We start from the raw sequence: 14,011 nt of genomic DNA, 5'->3' as shown, positions 1-14,011 counted from the left end.
GGGGAAATGGTTTCAGTTTTCACCATTAAGTATAATGCTAGCTGTAGGTTTGTCATATACAGCCTTTACAATGTTGAAGTACATTCTTTCTATTCCTAATTTTCTTAGAGCTTTTATCATGAAGTGGTGTTGGATCTTATCAAAGGCTTTTTCTGCATTTATTGAGATGATGAAGTGGTTTTTGTCTTTGCTTCTGTTAATGTGGTTTATTACGTTTATTGATTTTCATATGTTGAACCACCTCTGCATTCCTGGGATGAAGCCAACTTGGTTATGGTGAATGATCTTTTTGATGTGCTGTCAAATTTGGTTTGCCATTACAGTTTTGAGGATTTTTACATTGATGTTCATGAAGGAGATTGGCCTGTAGTTCTCCTTTTTGGAGGTATCTTTGCCTGGCTTTGGAATAAGTGTAATACTGGCTTCAGAGAATGACTTAGTCAGTGTTCCTTCCCTTTCTATTTCATGGTACACTTTAAGGAGGGTTGGTATCAGTCCTTTTTAAAGGTCTGATAGAATTCAGCAGAGAATCCATCAGGTCCTGGACTTTTCTTTTTTGAGAGATTCTTGATTGCTGCTTCAAGTTCATTTCATTTTATAGATCTATTTCAGTCGCTAATATCCTCGGTTCAATTTTGGATGGTCATAAGTATCTGGAAATTTGTCCATTTCTTCAAGATTTTCAAATTTATTGGAATATAGGTTCTCAAATTATTGTCCTCATGATTCCTTGCATTTCCATGGTGTTTATTGTTTCTGCCCTTTTGCATTTCTGATTCTACCGATTTGGGTTTTTTGTCTCCTCATTTCAGTCAGTTTTGCCACGGGACTCTCATCTTATTCATTTTTTCAAAGGAACAGCTTTTTGTTTCATTGATTCTTTGTATGTTTTTTGTTTGTTTTTATTTCATTAATTTCAGCTATTATGTTTATTATTTCTCTCTTTCTGCTTGTTTTTGGATTTGTTTGTTCTTGTTTTTCTAGGAGTTTGAGATGTAGCACTAGGTCCTTGATTTGAGATCTTTCTGTCCTGTTAATACATGCACTCATGGGTATAAACTTTCCTCTTAGGACTGCCTTTGCTGTGTCCCATAGGTTCTGACAGGTCATGTTTTTATTTTCATTAGCTTCCAGGAAGCTTTTCATTTCCTCTTTTATTTCATCACGGACCCACTGATCATTGAGCAATATGGTGTTCAGCTTCCAATTGTTTGCATATTTTCTGCTGTTGTTTCTGTTGTTGAGTTCTAGTTTTACTGCATTGTGATCAGATAGAATGCATGGTATATTTTCTATTTTCTTATATTTGCTGAGGCTTGGTTTGTGCCCTACAACATGATCAATTTTGGAGAAGGTTCCATGGGCTGCTGAGAAGAATGTATATTGTGCAGAAGTTGGATGAAATATTCTGTAGACACCAGCTAGGTCAATTTGATCTATGGAGTGATTTAGTTCTAGAAATTCTTTATTGATTTTTTGTTTGGATGACATATCTCTGGGTGATAGGGAAGTATTGAAGTCTCCCACTACCACTGTGTTGGAATCTATAGGTGTTTTTAGGTCCTTCAGAATACGTTTGGTGAAATTGGGTGCATTGACAGGTTGATAATTGTTCTTTCCTTTTGATGTATTTCTCTTTTGTTAGTATGGAGTGTCCTTCTTTATCTAACTTGGTCAATGTAAGTTTGAAGTCTACTTTGTCTGAGATAAGACAAGAGTAGCAACTCTTGTCTGTTTTGGGGGGGGTGTGCATTGGCTTGGTAAATCTTCTTCCAACATTTTACCCTAAGCCAGTGCTTGTTCCTATCAGTGAGATGGATCTCCTGTAAACAACAGATTGTTGGATCTTCCTTCTTAATCCAGTTTGCCAAAAGATGTCTTTTGATGGGGGAGTTAAGTCTGTTAACATTCTGTGTTAATATTGATAGGTATGTGGTGATTCCTGTAATTTAGTTGTCTTGTTGTTTAAGGGTTTGATTGTGTGCAGCTGAATCAATGTTACTTTGATTCCTTGCCTTTTCTTCTCCTGTGGTTTGGTATTGCCTGTCTTCTCATGGTTTTGTTTGCTTTCATTTTCTGTGTACAGAATTCCTTGGAGAATCTTTTGCAGTGGTGGCTCTGTGGTCATATCTTGTTTTAGTTGCTGCTTATCATGGAAGGCTTTTATTGCTCCATCTATTTTGAGTTATATTTTTCTGGGTAGAGTACCCTAGAATTGAAGTTTTTTTCATCCAGTGCCCAGAATACCTCACTCCATGCCCTTCTTCCTTTAAAGATTTCCAATGAGAAATCTGTTGTGATTCTGGTGGGTTTACCTTTGTATGTTATTTGTTTTTTCTCTCTTACAGCCTTCAATATTCTTCCTCTATTCTCTGTGCTTGTTATTTTAATGATAGTATGTCATAGGGAGGTTCTATTTGGTCAAGTCTGTCTGGCTTCCTGGAGGCTTTCTGTACCACAATGAGCATAGCTTTCTCCAGGTTTGAGAAATTTTCTATTATTTTGTTGAATATATTATGAATTCCTTTTGCTTGCACCTCTTCTCCTTCTCAATGTCTATGATTCTCAGGTTTGGTGTTTTGATGGAGTTGGAGAGTTCTTGCATATTCCTTTCACAGGTCTTGAGTTGTTTGACTAATAGCTCTTCAGTTTTCCTCTAATTTCCATTTATCTTCAAGTTCTGAGATTTTGTCTTCTGCTTGTTCTAGTGTGCTGGGATGGCCTTCCACTCTGTTTTGTACTTCTGTTTCATTCTTTTTTTCTGAAGTTCTTCCGTATCATGGGTCACTTCCTCTTTAATATTGTCTATTTTCATCTTTAATGCATTTATCTCTCTATTTATAGTGTTCTCTATTTTACTTTGGTATTTATTTAGGGCTCCTATGAGTTCATTTATTTGTTTCTGTGTCTTTATTTTTGGTGTCTTGGAATTTCTTGAGTGCATCTTCTATGTTTTGGTTGACCATGTCTAGTAACATCTCCATGAAATTCTCAGTGATTACTTGCAGGATTTCTGCTTTGAGGTTGTTCTTGTGGACATAGTTGGGTTCCTTGGTGTCATTTGTCTTTGTTTTGTTGGATTTCAGAACTGGGTATCCATTTTCTTCATTTCCCTCTGAATCCTGTATTAAATTATTTTTTTGGGGGAGAATGGTTTCCATTCCTTTTTCTTCTTCCCATTGCTCCACTTGGTACTGTGCAACTATGTTCTTGATAGGCAAGTTTTTGGTTTCGGTCATCTGTTTTCTTTCCCTTGATTTAATTTTTGTTTTGTTTCTGTCTTGGGTTTTTAGCTAAGTTGGTATGCTATTTCTGACCCTGCTCTGGGTGTAATTTAGTATTAACTAGTTCGCAGGTTTAACACCCTCATACAGAAGATCCCCTGGCGGTAATATCTATAAGCAGTGGGATTTGGCAGGGTTAATGTTTGTAATGCTAACTATAGAAATTTGGGGGTTGGATTGGGTGGCACTAAAGGTGGAGATGGGAAGTGGCATGGGTGTGTGGGGAAAGCAGTGTGGAGGCTGCTGTTTTTGTGGTCCTTGTGTGTGTTTGGGTATATTTCTGTTGTTGTAGAAGAAGGTATTTGTGATAGGGATTGCAGGGGTTTGAGTTGTGTATAGTTGGTATAGTAGGTTGTTCAGTGGGTGAAGGAGGGAGGGGTAGTCAGGTGATATGTTAGGGGAGAAAGTAAGGGGAAGGTGAGGGCTAGGGGAAGAGAGTGGGTGAGTGGGGAGCAATGGGTTTTAGCACAAGAGAAGGATGGAAAGTAAAGAGGGTGAGCATAGGGATGAGAGGATGATGATGGTTAAGTTGATAGTATAGAAAGAGAAAAGAAAAAAAAGATAATAGGAGTAAAAGTTAAACTAGAAAACCCACAATAATAAAACTAATAACATCAAAGAAATCAATGGGGAGAGATGAGCAAACAGACAAGAAGGAAACAAACAAACAAAATAAACTCCAGGTTCAAGAACAATAGAATGTCAGTCTTAGTTTGAGTTCTGGTGTTACTCCTCCAGCATCCAGTCCTGGTGTTTGTATGTAAGCAAAAGCTCATGGTAATCTTTCCAGGTCTTTGGCTTATGAGTAGTGTGTTTTTCCTTCTGTCTTTGAGCAGCAGCTGCTTGGTCAGCTCCTCCGTCAGTGGGGTGTGGCAGTTTAAGTTTGTGTGTTGTCCTCAGGTTCAGGAGATCAGCTCTATAGCCCACCAGCTGTCCTGCTTTGGAATTGGATTTTTGCTTGTTGGTTTATAGGGGGCTTGTTTCTTTGCCTTGCCCTCTTTCTCTGTGGCAAGGTCAGTGATCCGTCAGCTGGCTCCCTGCTGTCTGCGTGTTGTGATGGTTTGCTGTTTGTTTTTAATTTTGTGGAGCTGTTTGACTTTGGGTGTTGCTCACTGGCTCAGGAGATGACCTTTGTGGTCCACTACCTGCCCTACTTCAGGCAGTGGCTTATCACCCACCCGGTCTCTGTCCTTCTGCCTTTCCATGCTTTGTTCACTACTATTTCACACAGCTATCAGCTCCTTGCCCCTGTCCCCTTCTCTGGTGTGCTTTCAGCAACCCTGCCCCCCTCCACTGTGTGCTAGTTTTCAGTTCCTTGTTTATTGTACTTTTTTTTTTTTTGCATGGGGTTCAGCACAGCCAGTGGCTATGCTAGTTTATCCCAGGGGTGGCTGTGGGAATACCGTGTGATACTTGGCGCTTACCTGTTTGGTCTACTGAATGTCTCCCAGGCAGGTTTGGAGGTGGCGTCTGGCAGTGCGGCAGCCATCTGTTTTCTCAGTGTAATGTGGTGTGGAGAAGTTTTCTACAGGCTAGGGGTTTGGAGTGTTGAAGTTTTGATTCTCTTTGGTGCTTTATTTCTGCCAAGTGTGGCTTCAGTGTTCCAGCAAGATTTTGTAGTCACAGAGCTCACACTGTCTGGTTCTGCACCCTAGTCACTACCTTGGACCCTAGGAGATGAATTTAACCAACTTATACCTGGTGTATAATGGACACAGATATACCAAATAAGGATGCATAGCAACTCAAGCATATTCAGTTTAGATGAGAGGTGGGGGAGATAAAAGGGGGAGACAGGGAAGGAGTGAGAGAGGAGGGAGGGAAAGAAGAGAGAGAGAAGGTAAGAGACAGAAATTCATAGCTCACATACACATTCTCATCACAGAGTTTCTTTTCCTACCTGGACAGGAAAAATAGTGAACATTCATGTCGAGGGAAGTAAAACCTGTTCATTTTGATTTTACTATTGTATTCCAGCTTTGACTGTTTACCAATCTTATATCTATGTTCCTTGCTCTTCCTCCAGGCTATCCAATGCAGAAGGATAGGAGGCCTCTAGCATGCCATAATATTCAGCTGTATCTTCTTTCTCTATTATGAAACAGTCACCATCTATTTCAGGTAGCAACCACTTTTAGGAAGACATTCAGTGGGCCTATAAATGGCATTTATAATTAGTCTGAAGTACCTATGTGAGTATTGACAAGTACAGTCAATTTAGGTGGTCATCAAATATTTGAAAATATGCATAAGTGCATTCTAAATGCAGATATAACATGAATTCTAATAAGTTTGCAAATAAGTCACATCTATGACATATTATCAGAATTCCAAACATCACTAATTTTATTTGATCTTTCTTTTCCATGCACCAAGCCTAAAATAGGCAAAGGAAATAACAGATTTTTTTCAAAGTACTGATTGAATATAAGTAGCCTATAACTTTAGGAGTAGCATAATTTTTAACCATTTAATTATAATTTTTTTGTTGTAACTAATGATCCTAATGATTTAGAATGCCTCTAAATCTTTACAAGTCATCTATCACAGACAAATCTGATGAGAGAAGATGTATTTATAAATAAGTAGACCATTCTTAAATATGCTAGTTATAAGGCTTTCTGTCTTGAACAATAAGATCTTCTTATAATGTTTGTTATAAATATCATATTTATAATTTCCTATTAATCTTATTGACCTCAGTAAGATTTATTAAAGAATAATGGAGAGAGTGATGGAGTGGATACATTATATGCATGTACAAAAAAGAGGAAAAAACTTATTAAAATTGTTTAAAAGGAGGGGAGAATAACAAAGCATAAAAGAGACTGTAAAGTATATTATGTACACATGTGGAAAATCACCTTTAAATGTGCCTATAAAAAAATGAAAGATTTTTCCATAACAAGACAGATAGTTTTTTTTTTGTCTTCTATGGTTAGGTTTGTGATTGCTTAGGAAATTAAAATTTTACCAAAGTTGAATTTTATATAAATATGTTTCTTTTAAGGTCTTTTGAATGAAGTTTGATTTATAACTGGTTAAAGGAGTTACTATTATTATAACATGGGGTACATTTTAGTGAATCAAATTTTATAAAATTTTGAAAGCATGATGGCCCCAAAATAATGTTTCTATTATGATTGTTGTCTAAGCATGTATAAAAAACACTAAAATTTGGTGAGTTACTAAAGTCTATGTATTGTTGTTGTCTTTTCAGATAAAAACGAGTGATGTCTATGTAACTCAATAAGGGACAATCTTGATTTATTCATCCTCACTTCAAAGCAAATTTAAGATTAAGATTTTAATGTAAAATATGCATAAGACTTCGTTTTGAAAAGAAGCTTTCTCAATTGTACTGGTGATAAACACATCAACATTAAGCTGAATAGCAAACTCCATTTAATAGGTGATAACATTTTGAAAGTAACATGGAAGACTTGAAGAATCCTCCATGTGATGCTATAAATGAACAGAGTCAGGGCAACATAGGATAGACTATATTCCAGAGGAAAAAGGAAGAAAGAGCATCAAGAATAAAGAAAGAGGTGAAAGAAAAGTAAAAAGAGCAAAGAAAAAGAGAGGTGATTCAGAGAAAATTAGGAAACAGTATCCAACTTCAAGGTCAGCTCTCTGAGAGTAGGGTAACCTGAAGTCACAACCACAAGGTAAACATGGAGAGTACAGAGATCCCTGGCAAAAAGAGACTGTCAGCCCTAGCCATAGGAAAACCTATGGTCCCGAAAACCTGTAAACACAGTGGGTAGATTTGGTCTGATAGTAACTCCTCCTGAGTTACTGCATTGGAGAATAAATTCATAATTAATTCATAATAAATTAATAGCTTTGCAACTCTTTGTGACTTGGGGTGCTACAACATCTGGAGAAAATGCCTGTTGCTGGAGACTGAGTTGTTCTGGGGACCTGGACTAAGAGACAATAAAAGTCAGAGAGCTTAGTAACACCCTGTCAGACCCTTCATTGTAAGGTACATTCATAGAGGGGGGATTCCAATGCAGACCCATTGAGACATTTAAGCAGCTGAAAACTCTAATAATGAAAGGCATGGCAATACAAATCTCTGTAGCAGACACTATGCTCTGCAGAGTTTGAGAGCTCTGAGCTTCTGGTTTTCAGGATCTTTGGTCTCCAGAGCTGCTCCTCTCCACAAGTAGTTTGCTGCTGAGAGTTCTGATACCAAGTTTGGTGCACCACTTGATTTTCTGAAGCTTTCTCCCACCCTCAGCATTGTTCATTGTTTAGAATGATCTGAAAACACTGAGACCAGCAGACAGTTTGTTGAGTGTCCCAGCACCCCACAGCATGGAGCTCAGTGCCTTATTTATTTCAGCAACTCCGAGGCATTATGGAACACCCCTGGGCTTGGATTTTTGTTATCCCTGGGTGTATAAAATGGGCTCCTGTGGAACGCTCAGGAAGCTGCTCCGCCTACAGGCCATGAAGCTCACCAGGGCCAGCAAAGCTCCTGGTACTCAAAGAAGTGAAGCTTCTTAAATTAATGCTGCTCAGGTAAGTAATAATACCCCCTTGGCCAAACCACCAAGCCCACATACAATAACAAGAAATACTGTGGGAACAGAGAAAAACTAAACTACTCCTGGTACATAACAAGCTATCCCCGCAGACCTGGAGGATTCTAGTATTAGAGGACCTAAAAGAAGCTTTTCTAATTCTTTGTCTTCTTCTTTTATCTTTCCTTCATTTTTAACTTTTTCAGTGTTTTTACTATTATGTTGGTGACCTACCAAGATTTAAACAAAAGGATATCAATCATTTATGCAGATATATAACATGTATGAGGCTAAAGCAATCATAAAGATTCATCCAATGAAGAAGACTGGATGGCTGAACTCTACTAGACCTTTAAAGAAGAACTAACACCAGTACTCTCCAATCTGTTGCATAAAGTGGAAAGGGAAGGAGCATAACCAAACTCATCCTTCGCCAACTGTTACACTCATTCTAAAAGCAGACAAGGACACACAGAAGAAAAAATTATAGAATAAATTTTTTGATGAACATAGAATCAAAAATTCCTAGCAATATACTTGTAAAGCAAATTCAGCAACACATTAAAAAGATCATACAATGTGATCAAATTGGTTTCATTCCTGGCATGCAAGGATGGTTCAACATACCCAGATCAATAAATGCAATCCAGAATGCAAATGGAATCAAGGACAAAAATCACATGATCATCTCAATAAATGCAGCAAAAGCTTCTGACAAAATCCAGCATCCTTTCTTGATTAAAAACTCTGATGGAACTAGGAATAAATGATACATATGACAAACCTATATGCAGTATCACGGTAAATGGGGAAAAATTGAAACCATTTCTTCTTAAGTCAGGAACTAGACAAGGGTTTCCACGCTCTCCACTCTTACTCAATAAGGTATTCTAATTCCTAGGCAGAGCAATAGACCAAAAGAAAGGAATAAAAGGGACTCAGATAAGGAAGGAAAAAGCCAAAGTATCACAATTTGCAGAGGTTATGATCCTATACTCAAAAGACCCTAAAGATCTCACCAAGAAACTTTTAGATTTGATAAACACTTTTGGCAATGTAGCAGGGTATAAAACTACATACAAAAATCAGTTCATTTTCTATATACTAACAATGAAGAGGCCAAGAAAGAGATATGAAAACAATAGCCTCAAAATAAAAATACCTAGGAATAAACTTACTAAACAGATGAAAGACCTCTACGATGAAAGTTACAAAACACTCAAGGAAGGTATCGAAGAAGACACCAGAAGATGGGAAAATAAAAGTCCTGTGTTCACACATTGGCTGAACTGAATGTTGTGCCAAAGGCTATACTACCAAAAGCAATCTACAAACTCAATGCAATTCCCATCAAAATTCCAAGGAAATTTGGAAGCCCTGAGGTCTTCCAAACGAATGGAGACACATATCTGAGCAAAAAAGATTAATGCTGAAGGTATCAAAATTCTGTACTTGAAATTATACTACAGACCCATAGTACTAAAACCAGCATGGTACTGGCACAAATACAGTCATGAAGGCCAATGGACTAGAAGAAAAGACCCAGAAAAGAGCCTACATAGCAGCAGTCATCTGATTTTTAACAAAGGAGCCAAAAAGTGGGGAAAAGTCAGCCTCTTCAATGGGAAAACTGCTTGTCTAGTCTACATGTAGGAGAATGAAACTAGACCATGTGATCTCAACCTATAAAAAATTCAAAATGTATCAAAGATCTTAATGTAAGCTCTGAAACTACTACAGGAAAACAGGGAAATACTGGAAGATGTAGACATAAGCAATTATTTTTCTGAAAAGGACTCCAATTGCTCAAGAAATAAGAACAAGAATTGACAAATGGAATTGCATCAAATTAAAAAGATCCTGCACATTAAAGAAAACAATTATCAGAATCAAGAGATATCCCACAGCACTAGAGAAAAGCTTTGCCAGTTTATCAGCATATACAGGATTAATATCCAGATTATATAAAGAGCTGAAAAAAATTGAAGTGCAAAAGAACAACTAATCCAATTAATAAATGGACAAATGAATTGAAAGGTCACTTCTCAGAAGAAGAAATACAAATAGCTAACAAACACAAATGGAAATGTTCAACATACTAAGCTATAAAAGAAATGCAAATCAAAACTATCCCAAAACCAGGTGCAGGTGGCTTGCGCCTGTAACCCTAGCTTCTCAGCAGGCAGAGATCAGGGGGATTGCGGTTCAATCAGGCCCAGAACAAACAGTTCCATGAGTCCCTTTCTCAAAAGAACACTTCACAAAAAAGTGCTGGTATAACGGCTCAAGGTGTAGGCCCTGAGTTCAATCTCCAGTACTGAGAAAGAAAAAAAAAAAAACTACACCAAAATTTCACCTCCGTTTAACAACCATCAAGAAAACAAACAATAACATATTCTGACAAGGATGCAAGGGGAAAAGGAATTCTCATACACTGTTGGTAGGAATGTAAATTAGTGCAACCCCTATCAGTATGAACGTTTCACAAGAAACCAAAGACAGAACTGTCTTATGACCCCACCATACCAGTCTTGGGCATATATTTAGAGGTGTATAAAACAATACACAACAGAGACACTGGCATAGCCATGTTTACAGTAGTACTATTTATAATACCAATCTGTGGGTCTGCCTAGGTGATCAACACCAATGAATGGGTAAAGAAAATGTGGCATATGTCCATCATCGACTATTATTATGCTGTAAAGAAGAATGAAATTATGTCATTTTCAGGCAAAGAGGTTGAACTGGAGATAACCATGTGGAGTAAGACAAGCCAAGCTCAAAGTCAAGTAACACATTTCTCTCAAATGTGGATTCTAGACCTAAGATGATGATGATTGTAATAATGGGACTTGAATGTAAAAGGGAAACTATCTTCAGTGGGAGAGAGGATGGGAAATAGTATAATGAAACCCACCAAACACTGTTCGAAAAGAAGAGGGGAAGATGGAGGAGAGCTAAGGGGATATAACGGAAGGGGTGAATGTGTAAAAGTATACTGTATGCATCTGTGACATTATCACAATGAAACCCTTTATCCTATTAGTTATGATCATAAAAAATAGTAAAAACCAAACCAAAACAAAGGAGAGTCCTTAGTTTTTAAGAGGGATGTTCTGAAATGTTTATACTTATCTGTCTTTGCTTGAGAGTGATCCAATGAGTGGTGGTTATTGAGTCTGGATATAAATTAAATACTATTGGTTATGCTGTGAAAGTTGTAATGAGAACATGGGTGCATGGGTGGTTCATCATATTGTTCTACTATATTCTCTATTCCTGTAGGCATGTTTGAAATTTAAATGACAGTAAAAATGAATGAGTAATTTAAAATGAAAAAAAAAAGTTTCAATCTATCCTCTGTTCCTGCTGACTTTTATCTAATTTATTGATTATTTTTCTTCTTTTGTAGTCAGATATTTTAATCCTTCCTCTATTTTCTCTGTCATAATCTTTCTTTATTTACACTTGTAACTTCTCTCTCTTTTCACTTTCATTACCCTCTCTTATTCCATTATTTTACTAATATTATTTTTACTTTTATTAATTTTATCTTCATGGTTAGTTCTCTGTTACTTTTGCCACTTTTGTCTTTATGATTATTTGTGATATAGTAGTTGTCTTTTGTTGAATCTCATTATATTGTTTTGGTTGTGTTAATTTATGGGTACATATTTTCTCCCCTATAAGCAGTACTGAAGACTGAATCCTCAAAAGAAGTTTGCTCACTAAGAAGCTATCTTTGTAATACCGAAATCAATATCCACCCCATACGTGCATAAATCACAAAATAAAAACATGAGAAATATGAAATATGAAGTTGTAAAGCTCTTCTAAAAGTTCAAAATTCTTCAGTTACTGAACCAAATAAATTGAAATGCTTGAAATGGCAGAAAGTTCAAAAGTCTTGCCTTAAAAATGATTCATGGCTTCAAAAAGTATTCAAAGGAGAATAAAATAGTGAATTCAAGACTTGGATGAGATATTCAGTTCACTTCAGAAAGAAAGTCAACAAAGGGAGATTCTGAAAGATTCGAATGACTGCAAATTCCAAGAGAGACTCTGACGACTGTAAATGAAAACATAGAAATCTGCTAAGTGAAAAGCTGGAAATATGAAAAAGAAACCCAAATGAAAAAAGCACAAAATGTCAGGTCCAGGCCAGCAGAAAGAATATCTTGAATTGAAGAGAAGTTTGAAGAATACTACAGAAATAAAGACAAAACTTATGAGAACAATATTCAGGGCTTCTGGGACATGATTAAGAAACAAATCCAATAGTCGGTATCTCCCAAATTTAGGAAAGAAAATGGACATCCAGGCACAGGAGGCACTTGGAAACCAAAATAAACATGAACAGAAATGAACCTTTCTGTATCATAATACAGCTAAAATGCCAACAATACAGAGGACGGAAAGAATATTGAAAACTGAAAAAGAAAGGTTCAAGTTACTTACCAAGGCAAACATTTGACATTAACAGCAGACTTCCCAGGAAAATCCTTGTTCCAGAAGAGCACAGAACAATGTATTTCAAGCCTTGAAAGAAAATCACTGCCAACTAAGACTACTGTATCCAACAAAGTCATCCATAAATCTAAAGGAGAAACAGAAAGACCTTCTTTAAGGATAAACTAAAGCCATTTTTGAGTGATAAGCCAGCACTGTAGAAGACAATTAAAAACAGACATAAAAGGAACAAATTTGTACCTAATGAGGACAGTTCAGACATGAATAAATAACAGTACAGTAGAGAACTGAGAAATCAGGAAAAGGAACACCATGATCTCCCAGAAACTCTATAAAACAAATAAAGGAGAAATGAATACACACTTTTCAATAATAACTGCAAATAAAAATGGTCTTAATTCTCCAATTAAAATGTGCAGGAAGCAATGATCAAGTTTTTGGATCATCCTATTCTCTTTACCTTCTACATCTACTTATTTTACATTAGAAATTGTCCCAGTTTAGTCTTGAGTATTTTATACTTACTTTGCTTAAGTAATATAATTTATACAAAGAACAATGAGCTTTTTTTATAATTTGGCAACCCCTTTTATTGCCTGTACATAGGCCTTTTCTAAGCTCAGAATTTCTTATGCCATTATTTTAAACTATATTCCTACTCAATTATTCTGATATCTACCTTAAAATGAGTAGTGAATATTACATTGCATTTTGATTTTCAGCTTAAAGAAAAGATGCAAACTAGTAAAGGGAGTTACAAACAAGATCCAACTGTTTGCTATTTGCAAAAGAGAAACCAACTAAAACTCACTTTCAAAGACATACAAAGTCTGAAAATAAATGGATATAAAATGATATACCAAGCAGATGGATCTGAAGGATTCAGGGGACTCTATACTTATACCTGTCAAACCAGAATTAGTGAAGAAAGGATATAAATGGTCACTACATATTAATAATATGAAAACTCCATCCACAACAATAGAAGATACAACAATTCTAATTGTATAGGCACTGAAAGTTGATGCAATTTATAAAAGAAGTACTCTTGTGCATAATGAGGCAGATTGGTTCAGATACAATTATGGTAGGTCTTTTCTCTTTTTGGTTTCAATACTCTAATCTCATCATCCAAACTCAACAACAAAAGGATAACTTCAGAGTTTAACTGCACCATAGATCAAATGGACACAATGGATGCCTGCAAAATATTCCAACCAGAAAATGCTGAGTAAAACACTGTTCTCAGTGGTCTGTGGACCTTTCTATAAGACAGGACACATTTGAGGCCATGAATTGTGACAAAACACAAAAAGGATATAATTTTCTGTATCACGTTAAACCACAATAGAATTTAACTGAATTCAATAGCAAAAGAAACTATACATATACTACACAACTATGGAGATCAAACAATATCCTTTTGAGTAAACAGTTCACAGTTGAAGATACCAGTGGTAAATTTCAAAGAAGGCAACAATCACAGTAAAATAAAAATATAACTTATCAGGACCTTTGAGATACAACAAAAGCAGTTGTATATATATCCTAAGAAGGGGATATATAGCTGTGTGCCTCCATGAACACACACTAAAACAATGAAACACAGGAATGTCAAAATGGTCATGTTAAAGGGAGGCCACTAATAGGAGGTGAATGGTAAATGAAGAGGATAAAGGAGGGTGTATATGGTTGAGGAACTTTCTATGCATGAGTCAA

Source organism: Castor canadensis, chromosome X (assembly GCF_047511655.1).
Source record: "Castor canadensis chromosome X, mCasCan1.hap1v2, whole genome shotgun sequence".
NCBI lineage: Eukaryota > Metazoa > Chordata > Mammalia > Rodentia > Castoridae > Castor > Castor canadensis.
Note: the sequence above shows the minus strand (reverse complement) of the source record.